Below are 13,928 nucleotides of genomic sequence, written 5' to 3'. Positions count from 1 at the left end.
TCCGTCATGGATATTCGAGGCAGCGCCTGGCAGCCGCAGGCAGAGGGAAGGGGTGAGCGCGGCCGCCCCTCGGCACGTGCATCTCTCGGCACATGCCGGCTACTAAAATCCCAGCGGGGCAAATGCCCGGCAGCCGTCTAGGGCTGGACTGCAGGGGCAGACGGGCTGAGACGCCCCTCGCAGAAGTCGCTCTGCAATCTCGTGTCCCCCGTGCAAATACCGTTGCAACAGTCGCTTTTATTCTGGAGCGAAAGCAGCTTGCTGCTGGTGGGCTCTCGCGCGCTCGCAGCCTGCGGGCGTCCTGCCCCTCCGCGCGTGCAGCTGGAGAGCCGGGAGACGGCGCGAGCTCCCGTGTGGGCTAAGCGGACGCTGGAATTCGGCAGAGGCAGGAAACGCTCCCATCCTTCCTGCTGCCGCCCCGCAGACGCCCGCTAACCTCTGGAGCAGCGCTAACGGGGTCGTTTCAGATGGTTTGTGCCTACCTTTAACGTGCTTCCAAAGCAAAGCACGCGTTAAGGGATCAAAAGGGCCAGAAGAGAGTTGTTGCACAGGGATTTGCTCTTTCCTGCAGCAGCAACCCATGTCCCCGCTTCTGTCCATCCTGTCCCCTCCCGTCTCCGCTTCTTTGCTTCCCGTCTCCTGGGGGCTGGAGCCGCCGGCCAGGCAGAGGGATGGACATCCCTCTGCTGCGTGGCAGAGGCGAGAGCTCCAGCAAAACCTGGCCCGATCCCGAGGGAGATGCTGGTGCTTCAGGGGAGCCTCGTGGGGAAGGGGATTCAGACGGGACAAGTTACAAAGCTGGACTGAAGCTGGTGACCCGAAACCTGGGACCCAGCTTTGCCCTGGGGGTACCGGGCTCAGCCTGGGGGCTGCTCCGCTCAGTCGGGCACACGCATCTCCCCGGCCCCTCGGTGCTTGCACAGCTCTTCCCATCTGAGACATGCTGCCCGGAGCCGAAGGGCCCTGTATCCGTGTCTGGGAATGACAAATAGTGGATGCTACCAGACGGGGATGGATTCCAAGGATTTGCCCAGCCGCTTTTTGGAGGAGCCGCTGATGCGTTGCTGCCCCAGCTCCGGCTGCCTTGCTGGGCTCTCGCCTTGCCTTCGCTGCCCTCGGGGCAGGGCTGGGGCTGCTGCTTTCACCCCTTTGCGGAGGCACCGGGGACCGGAGGACGCTGGTGTCACTCAAAGCTCCAGCGCCGTGGGGGCCCACGGCAGGAGTTTGCTCTTGGCAAACCGCGGGGATGGAAAGAAGGACACTAGCACGGTGCAGACCCGCGAGGGAAACCCTCCCGGCCGCCCGTCTCCCACCCCTCCTGGGAAGTGTTTGGCTCTTAGCGGCTTCCCTCCTTCTCCCTCGCCTCCGACGGGGCACGGCACTTGCCAGGCCCTTGGGCATGCCTTTTTCTCCCTTTTTTTCCCCCCCTCCTTCCCCATCTCCGCTCCTTAACACCCTGCCGTCTTTCATCCAGCAAGGCCTTTCCTTTCTCTTTCCTCCCCGCTCCAGCCCCACCACCTCCCTCCCACCACCTCCACCTCCCGCCGCCAGCGAGCGACTCCGCCGGAGAGAGCCAGCTCGCTCCCATTGTGCTATCTTTGGGTCCTAAATTAAAATTTATGACATCTTGAAATGAGCAGTGAGGGTAATTTTGCTTCTGAGCGAAGATGCTAATGAGTCCCCTTAATGGCGTGAATAAGGAGTTGACGGGTCGTGTGTCACTTTGCGCAGACCGTGCTGGTGGTGTAATGGCCGCAGTAAGTGTCTGTAATTATACCCTGTCTCGCTGTATTTTGGCAGCCGTTGTGGGAGAGCAGGCGGCTCAGTCGCGTACAAGGCAGGGGGAGGGAGAAGGGAAGGGGGGGGAAAAAACCCCAGAGCCTCCCGTGCTTCGCGTGATGCTCCCGGGATGTGTCCCCGCATCTCTCCGGAGCGGCAGCTTTGCCGGGCTCGGCTCCGGCAGGGAGCTGGGTTCGGATGCGAACCCCCCCTGTGCCAAAGCGCTTCCTGGTCCRGTCTCGGCATCCCGGCTGAAGCCTGATTTCATCTGCAGGCTTACGCTGGAGGATGAGCCTGACCCTGGTTTAGTCCCTTGGGCTTTTTCGAGCTATTCAAGGTGCACCTGAAAGCTTTTGCTCGGCTTCGGCACCTGAGGAACTGGGCTTCGTTTCAAAACACGCAAACCTGTTTCCTGAAGGTTTGGTCTGCCCAAGGAGCTTAGTTTGGGGACCACCTTAGGTTCAAACCTCCTTGAGGCCACCAAACCTTCCAGGCTGCGGTCAAGCTCTTCAATTCTTGGCAATATCAGCTCAGCAAGGGGTTAGACGGCAGCAAAAGTTATTACATCTAATGGGGCCATTGGGCTGAGCTCTTGCACGGGTGGTGCAGGCTCTTCGGGACAGCTTGGTGCTTGCTGCAGCATCTCGCTCCACAACTGAGCCAAATACGTGTTGCCATAGTGCATAAAATTATCAAGGAACACCCAAATAGGCCCAAACACATGGAAAGCAGCTTCCTGTGACTGCTGGGTTTTAATCTGTTGTCTGGGCTGCTGGAAGCATTGGCTCTGGGGACACGCGCGCCGCTTTGGAGGAGTTTGCAAGCCCCATGGTGTGTCCACGTGTCCATGTGGGTGTATTTCTGTGCGAGAAAGTGTCCTATGGCGCGATTGGGGAATTTGCTGCCCGGGAGGAGGATAACATGATGCCCAGCGGTTCCTGAGCTGTGCAAAGGTGCCCGGTGAGGAGCGGTTCCCGGGGGCTTGGTATAAGCTATTTATTTGCGAGTTTTGAGAGCCGTTTCCCCTCCGTGCYGTAGCAGCCCGCTGCTATGACACATGCAAGGAGCCCYKYRCCTTCGAGAYGGTGCCGTTTGAAAAATAGCAAGCRCCTGGCTCCCTTCCTGGTGTTCCTGGGCTCCGGAGCCCTCGAGCTGCTTGCAGAGGATGATTTACAAACTGCAGAGCGTTTCCCTGCTTTGTTTGTATAGGTGGGTTTTTGTTTACGTGTCTCCTGAAACCTTGAGAGCCACAGACGTGTTTCTTCCCTCCCTCCATCGGCATCCACCCACGCCCTTCCCGACATGAGAAATCCCTGGGTGAGCGCGAGCCTGGACGGCCGCGGCGCCGGCACGGGACCCGAGCGCAGCCCGATGCCACCGAAACAGGAGGGGGGATGGAAATTACCCCTTTTCCATGGATATTCCCATCTCAATCTCCATTCGTTGCCAGCGTTTGGCTCCGGGGGGGCTTTTGGGGCCCTGCTCCCACCCCTGCCCGGGTGCAAGGTACCCCCCAGACATATAGACCTTATTCCGAAGCCCCTTGCCACGTCATCGGCGTGGGCTTCCCGCGGCATCAATCACGGCGGCGGCGTTTTAAAGGACGGCACCAACAAAGCGCGGCGAGCCGGCGGCGGGCGCAGCTGAGAGCCGGCAAGCGGGCGGCTTCCCCGCGTCGCGGAGATCGTGACCACTGAAATATTGAAGTACTCGCATATAAACTGCGCTTTCAAGTATTTTTGACAAGGGTACTAATTAAATCTTAATTGACACTGCACTAATTAGCTTCTTAATTACATGGAACCACATAATTAGCAGCACACTCTGTGCTAATTGTTAATTAGGAAAACCAGGCTTCCCCCTGTCCCCCCCTCCATCCCTCCCCCCGCGTTGTCGCTTTTAACTAAAGAGCCGCTCGGCGGGGAGAGGAGGACGGAGGTGGGTAAATCCCGGCTCCGGCGGGCAGCCGTGGGCAGGGGGGAGCCGCGCTCGTGCCCCCGCGTGCCCGGGACGAGGTGGGGGCGCCCCGGGGGCGAGCGCTCGTTAGGGATTATTAATGATGGAGAAGTGGCGATGCAGCGTGGTCCTCTGCCGGGAGAGCTTCCGCTTTAACCCCTGTGCCTGCCCCGTTCCGCTGGCTCGTGCCCTCCAAAGGGCCTTTTTCACCCCAAAAGGCCCTTTGGACCCCTCTCCTCCGCYGCTCCAAGGCTCGTATCCGCCATCCCGGTTCATCCTCCCCTGGCTGAGGCAGCTCATCCAGCGGACCAGCCCTCCGAGCCCCTGGCACACTGCTCCTCCGCAGCTGGCTGCTTGCTCCGGAGGGTGAACGATGGAGATGCTTCATTCTGTGCTGGRGTGTCCGTGTGGTTAATGTGCCCCAAAGAGCCTCCTTTCCCCCTCGGGCCAGCCTGTCTGCTCCCTTTAATCCCTTGATTTTTCTGGTTTTCYTGCCTCTCTCCCTGCCAGACGGCTGGAGTTTGCAGCCGCTTTGCCGGGGCAGCAAAGCTTTGCCTTAAGCTGATGATCTCGGCCCAAAGCTGCCCTCTGGCTTTACCTTGCCTGCAGCGAAAGGGCCAGCTTTTCCCCAAACGGGGCCGGCCGGGGAGGCCGTGCTGCACACTGGGGTGCTGCGAGCCCATGGCAATGCCAGGCGTTTGCTCCCGCGTCCGGGGAGGTTTCCACTCCTCGGTTTCCCGCGCACGTGGGGTGTTGCACGGGGCCGGTGCACGGCTTGCCCGTGCGTTAAGGATGGGTCCGTGCGGGTCCGTGCGGGCTTGGCGCCGCACATCCAAGGCTGCTGCCGAATTTGGTGGGCGAGCGGGGTCCAGCAGGGTGGGAGGGTGATCCCATCCCATCCCATCCTGCCCGCTGCCGTATCTCCCTGCTCAAAAAGCTGCTTTGGTAGCAGCTTTTGCATCCTTKCTGGGCTGCCCCTACACCACGGTGCCCGTCCTTGCAGCCGGAGCAAAGGCAAAGCCCCAAGGCTGCAGGCTCTCCATCTTTTTCCTTCTTTTTTTTTTTTTTAATAGCGCAGTTTTCCAGGAAATATAAAAATGGCTTAACACCTGCTGCGGAGCTCGTCTTTCGCAAGAGCCCGGAGGAGTGTGACGTGGGAACGCGGTACAGCTGGGAGACAGCAGCCCCCTGTTTATGAGGGAAGAGGCGGAGGGGGAGAGCAAATATCCATATTTTCACCAGGGGGAAGAAGAAAAAAATGAAGAGGTGAGAAAATTGTTCACATTTGACAAATCTTTCTAATTAGGGGCCAATTATGTCCTCAGATTCCTAATTGGGATTCCGGCAGGTTTTCAGGCTTGTAGGGTAATTACAGGCTCGTAATTCTATTAAGATGGAAATTTGGGAGAAATACCTTATCATAACATTTAGATTTTGCCATCTGTGTTGACGGGCTGTAGCTCAGGTGGGAAGGGGATGCTCTCGCTCCCGTGTCGGGGAGCCTGATCCGCAGCCGGCACAGACCGCCGTCGCCGTGCTGGGYGCTGAGCCCCTCTTTGCCCGGGGGAAAACCCGGATCTGAGCGTCCTGTCGGTCCCCCGGGGTATTTGGGGGTCTGCAGGGGCTGTGGGGTGCCGGGAACGTGGGTTCCCCCCCGGCTCACACTGGGCCGGGCGCGCTGAGCTCCCCGCAATCCATCTGCGTCTCCCGATCYGCCGCCGCCGCCGTCACCTCCCCGGCGTTTCTAAATAGAAATAACCATGGCAATCGCTCTCTGTCTTCCTCCCGACCCRGAGGAGAAAATAGCTTGATTAGTTTCCAGGCAGCCCGATTCTCATTTATACCGACGCTCTTTTGGGTGCAAAAAGCAAGTAAGAGGGCTCAAAGGGCCCTTTGCAGCGCCGGGCTGCGCCGAGGGGCTCGGCACCGCGCGCGGGAGGGGAAGCAGCCGGCGCGGCTCCTCCGGGCCACGGCACCCCGGATCCGCCCGGGTGCCGATGCAAAGCGGCGCAAACCCGTCGCGGCTGCGCGGCCGGGGGCTCCCGCGTGAAAATATCCGCCGGGCAGGACAAGGCCTCTTTGAGAGCCTCTCGCGCCGGCGGGGCCTGCAGCTCGTAACCGCGTCCCAGGGGCCGCGCTGGCGGCTTGGGTTTCTCTCTGAATAATGGATTTTTGGTTCGGCGGCCAAAACTGGGGGGCGGAGGGAGAAGACAAAAACCAGGCTGGGGAGAAGAGTGCTGTGGGGCTACCAAAAGGCTTTGTTCAACCCCAAACAAAGCATTTTATGCTGGTTATTTTGACTATCAAAAAGCAGGAGGAATTTTACAGCCCCTTCCCATTTCGAAGCACGGACAAAAATGCTTTATTTAAAAAAAAAAAATGCAGTGATGTGTTTTGCTTCAACAGTTGCAAGATTTTTTTCCCCCCTTTCCCCATTGCATTGGAAACTGTTGGACCCAAGCCAGCTTTGCAAACTCCCCATCGCCGCAGCAATACCCCTGTTTCTACCGGGGGGTTGTGGGCAGCGAAGCCGGCGGAGGGGTGAGCAGGCTGGGAACACTGGGAACGGCATCATCCACCGCATGTGCGTGGGATGCCCGGGGCTTCCCGGGGTTTAAGTGACCCATCAGTGCACGTGCAGTGAGTGATGCACATGGAGGGGACACACGTGCCATGTTGTGCAGCCTGAAATCCTGCATGGGCAAAATTTCTGGATGGGAAATTTCCCCCCCTCCCTGCTCCCAAAGTCTGGATATGTGGCAGCGGCAGAGCACTGGAGCTGCTTTTTGGCTGCGTGGCTATTGCTAACCAGGGTCTCTCTGTGCAGGAGCAAAGGGCGAATTGAGGAGCTTCGGCATGGAAGCGGCGGCGTCTTGCCGCACCAGCGAGAGGACTAAATCCAGCAGCACTGGGCGACTTTCCCCGCGGCCGGGGAGGACAAAGGATAGCTTGTTTTCCACCCGCATCCGGAGCAGTACGGAGCGCGCTCCCCTCGCCTCTCTGCACGTGCAGCCCCAGCTCCGGCGGGATGTCCAGCAGCTCGCACGTGCCTTGGCTCCGCGCCCGGCCGGCCGCGGGGCCGCGTCGCACTGGGGGGGCCGTGCTGTGCCGCAGCAGGGCAGAGAGACTTGGAGCCAGGTGAAGCTGCCGGGCAGCAGCATCCCCCTAAGCCAAGATGCTAATTTGGGGGGCAACACTAATATTTTTTTTCCTAATGAAATCAGCTGTGGGTAATTATTTTAATCTGGGTTACTGGGAGGGAATGCAGCTTCTTTGAGATCGGCAAATTTATAATAATACTAGGAGGAAAAAAAAAAGGGAGAAAACCCTCCTCTCCGTAAGTCTTGCTTCCTTTGATCTTTTGTGCGAGGCCTCTTATCGGGGCGAGCGTAGGTTTACACGCTGCAAGATAGGGGAATAATACTCCGCCGAGATAAGCCGCAGCCCCGGCTCGCCTTTGTGCGGCAAATCCGATAGTACTGGGAAAATATTTACTGGGAGATGGTGGGAGAGAATTAGTCCCCCGTGCAGCTGAGAAAAATAATTGCTTTGCATGATAATTAAAGGGGGGCAGGTCGTGCTGGTGCCAGCGCCCTTTCCCTGCCGCGCGGCTGCCCCGGCCCAGCCGGGCTGGCAGACGTCATTTGCTCTTGTCCTGGCCGCTGGCGCTTGGGGACACGTTAAAACATCCCTTTGGAACGGCGCCGTCCCTCTTGCAGCCCCAAATGAGCCGCTCGCTTTGAAAACCTTTCCCATCTGGGACCAGCCCCCGACCCCCTAGGTTGCCCCCCTCCACCCCATATATGCCAGAAATTGGCCCATTTTGGGGTCCAGCTCTGCCTGCGTGGAGAAGRGGCCAAAAATTAACAGCTCATTGCAGGACAGTGGGAAGGGACACATGAAAATCCTGCTGGATTTCTGCCATCTCCTCCCAAATGGGTTTGCCCTGGGGACCCAGCAGGGACTCTTACAGGTGCCAGGAGGAATTTCCAAGGAATTTCCAATTCCGCAAGGACATCGCTCCCTCCTGGGACAGCAAGATGGGGCCGTGCTGCTCAGGGAGCATCACGTGGGGGGGTCACCGAGTAAAGGGCCCCCACCGTCTGCAGCCACGTAATCAGTTTCCTATTAATCTGGCTTTTTATTATTATTATTATTGTTATTATTATTAAACATCTCTCTTCTCCCAAATCATCTCAGAGCCGTGGCGAGGTCCCTGGTAATAGCTCCATAAATTTCAGCCATAAAAAGTAATGGAGGGAGACAAATGAGATAATTAGGAATAAATCTTGGCGAGGTCTCTATTCATCAACATCCCCCAGAACCGGCCAATATTCCAAATCATTAGCAAAGCCCGTAATTAACAAAGAGCCAAGGCTTCCAACGTTAATAAAGCTCTCTCAACTCTATATTATCAGGTAGCGGCTGACGAATCAGCCCCGTTAATATTATGGCTTTTGTTAAGGATCTTCTTTCTTTCCCTCTCTCTTTTTTTAAAGCTAAAAACCCCGTGTCATTTTTTTTTTATTCTTCTGCTAAATTTTAATTAGATTTTGCATGTGCATCTGTAGAGGGCAAGTGAGGGGACAAAGGGACAGGGTTTTTTTATACTTAGGGACACCAGCAAAAGAAGAACTCAATAGGTTTTTTTTTTCCCCCCATTACTTCTTTTATTCACTACTCCGCACCTCCACGCTTTCGCAGGAAGAAGCCCTCATAGATGGTACAAAACAGCAGCCAGTTTTATTTATTTCTCCCCTTGCCTGCTAGAATCTCAGTATTTCTGGGCTCTGCCTCCTGGCAGCAGCTGCCAGGTGCTCAGCAGCTCTGCAAATCTGCCCCCCCCAGCCCCCCTCAGCTCAAAATCCTTATGGCTCGTTAGTGCTAAATGCAGGTGGGAGTCGCAGCAGAGCAGGGATCCAGGTGCAGCCCTGGGAGCCTCAGTTTGCAGGGGGGGAAAAGACTTTGCCCATTTCCCTACCCCAGCTTASAGCAGCCTTGGGGCTGCTCCCAAATTATATGGTTTTAAAATAATAATAAATCTATAATGAAATAAATATACAACTAAAAATATATAATGCCATTGCTGAAGAGCTTGCCTGTCCCCTACATGCCTGGTTGTGAGGAAGCCACGAGCCACCCCAGGTCACCCAGCCACCTCCCCAGCAAGGCGAGCACCAGGGGACTCCAAAAACACCTCCAGTCTGAATAATTTGAGTAGCCCCAGCCCAGGGAAAGCCCCTCCTTAACCCCTGGGAGCACAGAGGGTTATGTCCCTTGACATATTTACTTTATTAAGCAGAGGAGGCAGCGCTTGCGTTCCCAGYGGAAGGAGGCAGCCCTTGCCGCAGGATGCCGCGGATGCCAAGGGCATAGTGGGAGTGAAAGCCAGGTCAGGGAGTTTGTGCAAACAGGAATAGCCAGACATCTAGTAGGGAAGAACGGATGTAGATCTCCACTCCGGGTCAGGATGGAGGGAAAAGCAGGTTTTTCTCATTTGCCTTTAGGGCCTGTTGCATCCCCTACAAAGCATGTGGATGTGGGAGCCAGGGATGTTAACCCAGGCTGGCAGCTCCTGTCTTCCTCCGAGATGGTCATGCTGCCGCTGTCAAGCCTTCACCTTCTGTAATATCTTGCACCAGCGAGCTGGATGAGTTGGCTGTGTACCACACTGACAGCTTTAAGTTTCTTTTCCCGTTTCAGGGGTCAAGCTGAGCTCCCTGGGGAGATCCAGACGGCTTCGCTCCCAGTCCAGCAGCTCCAGGCACGGAGGCAACAGCAAGCAAGCAGCAAGCACAGACCCCAGCTGCCACCCACGAGCACCCCAGTCTGCCCTGAGGACCACATCCAAGCTGCAGCCTCCTTGGCTCGAAGGTGCAACACCAGGGAGGCTGCAGACACCCTCCTCCTTCCCGCAGCCCCGACCTGAGCTGCTGCTGGGGGCCAAACGCAGGTGGTAAAACTGCTGCTGCTGGGCAAGGCTGCATGCAAGCCCCGAAAGAGCCGTGGAGAGAGGTGAGTGCAAAGGCTTAGCAATGCAGCGAGGGGACACCTCAGCAAAGCAGCTCTGCGCAGGGCAGCTGCACTTTTCCATTTTGCATGGTTCAGTGGTAGCAATTAGAGAAGTCTGCACCACGCTGTCTAAAAGCCACGGAGGAGAGGGAAGTTAGAAAACCTGGTCCATAGCACAGCAGAACTGTCTGCAGAGGAGCCAGAGACAACTTCCCAGTTCTGCTTCTCCGTCACCTGTTTGCCAGGCTGGGAGGGGAAAGCCCTGAGCGGGCAGGCACCGAGGCAGACCAGGAGGCTCTGCAACACAGCCAAAGCCTGGCAGTGTTAGGTGCTCTGCAAGCATTGCTTTAGTCTGTGCAAGGGGTTTTATTAAGYGAGACTATCATGGGGCTCTTTTGGGTACTTTGTGCAACAATAGCATGAAAGGGCATTTCATTATGTTTCTGCTGTGTGCTGTTTTTATGGTGCTGTATTGAACCTTCATCAATAACAGCCTTTACTGAACATGACATCGTTCAGATAATAAAAAAGCCCTTTATTGAAAAATAACTCAGTGTAAACATAAAACTGAGGGGACATAAACCACAACCTGGAACAGCACAAACTTTATGGCACATCTGTGCATGGATGTGTTACACCCAGAAAACACCAACGCTGGGACCAGAGCAACCCAACGGGCAGCGGGGCATCGTCATCCCTGCCACCAAGCAGGGGACAAGCACAGCAAGTCCCTGCAGAGGCCACGGCTACACCTGCAGCTCATCAGCAGTAATTAGAGCATTGCATTTAGTGTGTCAGTGTTGTCCTGGGGACCCAAGGTGGTTGTGGCCCTCGGTTAGGGAACAGGATCGGTACCAGAGGGGTGCCACACTGTGCCTGGTGCTCTGCGGAGTTAGGGGCACCAGCGCTGACTTTTGCAACCTAAATAGGCTGGATAGAAAGGGGAGGGAGGGTTTTCATTCCTAATTTGCACCCAAGCAACCTGAAACAAGAGCTAAATAGCTTGTCTACTTTTAGGTGCTGCAAYCACAAGGCTGATCTTGCTCTTCATGCCAGCATATGGGAAAAACTGTATCTCAAGTGGGCCCTGAGCTGCTCTTAGTGAAGATTTGTAAAAGTATCTTGTAAAAAGGAATTATTTTCCTCTGAARCACAACCACCTCTGTGGGCAACAGCTGCAGAATTGCTCAGTCCATCAGTATGGGACAGAGGAACGGAGGATGCTGAGCTGAGGGATTATGGAGACCTGGTGTTAYTCACACCAGCCAGGTGAGTGGACCCCAAAATATTTACTGCCTTAAGAGATACCCTGAGACCAAGGTGGCTTAGCAAAATGCCAGGCCTGGAAACCAGCACTGGGACCCTCTGGCCTTTCCAGAGGCTGCAGGTTTGCAGGAAAGGGCAGAGCCAGCAAGCACAGGAAGAAACCAGCTGGGACAAAGTCTCAACACAGGCTCTAGAAAAACAGTATCTTGAGCACAACAGAGAAGGATGAAATCTGGCTGGAAAGGGAAAACAGTGCAAAGCAGAAGCATCTGGACTGCAGGGCAGTAGGTGGAAACAGGAGGATTCAACTCCAAAATTGCAGAAGGCAACTGGCCCTTCAGCACAGCCCACAGGTCCACGCACAAGGGGAGCATCACCTGGCCAGGGTGTGTGTGTGTGTGTGGGGGGTAGCAGCAAATAAGCTGTCCCTCTTCTCCAGTACCCCAAAGGCCTTTCCCTGCTTTATACCAGGGAAGGAGAGCATGCACTTACCTTGGCTGCCCACTGCAGAGCCTCTTGCACTGGGACACAGCAAAAGGAGCCCTTGCCTTGCCCGGAGTCTTTTATACCCCCTGCAGCCTGCACCCAGGTGAGTCCCAGCAAACTCATCACTGCCAATTACCAGGTGATGTGTTGCTGGGATATTTCCTCTTATGTCTCCAACACCGGCAACTAACACCGAGCACCTGATCCGGCCCTGGCCCCGAGGGGCTGCAGCAAAACCCACTCCTCACCCCTGTATAGCGAAGCAGCCTGGCAGCAGCCCTTGCTGCTCCCCTCCCGCCTCTGCACAGCGGAGCAGCTCGGTGCATTGGTTACTCAGCCTCCGACGTCTCTTTTAATCCATCTTACAAAGATTTCTTTATTTTTTTTTTCCAGCGGAAGTGTCATGGTGCTTTTAGACTAGAAATTGCTTCAGAGCAAACTCTTAAATCTTTGCTAACACGATGGCCTTCTTTAGATATCAGTAAGAGGTGCAGAGGCTTGGTATTTCTCAAATAAAAATGAGATGTTTCTGTCTTGATTTTGCACACAGTGGACTAGGCAGTGACTGATGCCAGTGGGCAACTGGGCCCAGTACAAGTGTCCCGGGAAGGCCGGGATCTGCCGGTCATCYCTTCACTAGAGGGCAGCAGCAGGCCGATAAAATACTCCCCAAATCTGCCCGGTTTGGGGTTAGGCGGGTGGGAGCGTCGYGAGAACTTCACACCTTGGGCAGCCCGGCGGCGAGAGGCCGGGGGCCGCGTGCGAAAGGCCGGATTTGCAGCGGCGGCAGCCGAAGGGCCGGCTGAAATTGCAAAGCTGCGACGGCAAAGAGCGGCCGCTGGGCCGGGGTTGAGACCCGGCGACGCAGCCGCGCTGAACCCGGCTCTCACCGCCGGCGCGGGAGCAAGCGGGGCTGCAGGAGGSAGCCGGTTGCGCGATAACATCTGGAAGCGATTCCTGAGGCTGATGTGCRGCGGGAGGGGAGCCGCCAGCCCGGCCGCGCCGGAGGCCCCGGGGTGCTCGGCGGAGGCAGAGCGTGAAGAAGAAGGAAGCGTTTGCAGCAGCCGGGTTTATTTTAATTGCGCCCAGAGAGAAGGTGGCTGGAAGGCGGCACCCGCGGGACGGGAGCTTTGCCGGCGCGGCCGAGCTGGCGGGACCCGGCCGAGCCGAGGGCTTGCTCCGCTCAGCGTGTGCATGTTACAGGATCCCGCCGTGCTGCCAAAATCCCGAGCAAAATAACCGTGAGCGCCACGAGTTAGATGATTATCTCCAMTTTTCGGAAAGGCAGAGACACGAAGGCGCAAAATCTCCGTGACGATAGCCGGGCACCCAGCTCTGCTGCGGGCTGAGACACACTTTAAAACACTTAAAAATATATATTCTTTGGTGTCTGTCGCCTTAGCCAGAAGGACACCTGGGGGGGGGGGGGCAATGGGGTTTGGGCCTTTTGGAAGCCGCTGTCCCGGGCTCCCGTCGCTGTCAGCGTTGCTGTCACCTAATTAACACCAAATGGCGGCGGAGGAGCCGGCTCCAAAGCGCTGGGGGGGCTGCTGAGCCCTGGCAGTTGCTCGCTTGGTCCGACTTTCCGCTGGAAATCCAACCCTGGGGCCGGGGGAGAACAAAGGGGAAGTTTTTCGGAGCAGGGAACAAACAAGCACCGGCATCGCGGTGCGGTGCGGGAGGGGGGAGCGAAACCAGCCCGGTGCTTGGCAAGCGCGATCCCGCAATCCCTGCGGCCGCAGCAGGATGACCTGGAGCAGAACGGGCCAGGAGCCACGGCCGGCAAAGCCGAGGGGAAAGGCTGGAGCAGTAAATCCCTGCCCTACCACAGTCACCTGGCAAGCGTGTGCATCGCTGTCTATCTATATCTCCATCACTGTGGAATAAATAAATTAATAAATATACATACATTTTATACACACACACACACACACACACGCATATATGTATGCACACACATATACACACACACACACACACACAGTGTGTGTGTGTGTATGTATGTATATATGCATGTGCATGTATATACACACAAACATATGCGTGTGTATATATGTGTATATATATACACACTCACACACACATATACACACACACCCATGTGTAAATATATATGTATAAATAAATATATGTATATATACACACATACATGCACGCCCATACCCCGTGTGTGTGTGTGTGTGTGTGTGTGTRTRTRTAYAYATATATATATATATATACACATATGTATGTGCATATATACACACACACAAACACAGACCCTATATATAAATATATCTATAGAGAGAGTGTGTGTGTGTGTGTGTGTGTAAACACACACACCCTATGTATAAATATATGGGGGGGGGGTCTGTGTGTATATGTATACACATATATGTATTCACATGCGTGTATACACACACACACACACACACACACACACACACACA

This window comes from Apteryx rowi, unplaced genomic scaffold (assembly GCF_003343035.1).
Source record: "Apteryx rowi isolate R43461 unplaced genomic scaffold, aptRow1 scaffold_132, whole genome shotgun sequence".
Taxonomy (NCBI): Eukaryota; Metazoa; Chordata; class Aves; order Apterygiformes; family Apterygidae; genus Apteryx; species Apteryx rowi.
The sequence above is the reverse complement of the archived record's forward strand: the minus strand, read 5'-3'. Positions refer to the sequence as shown.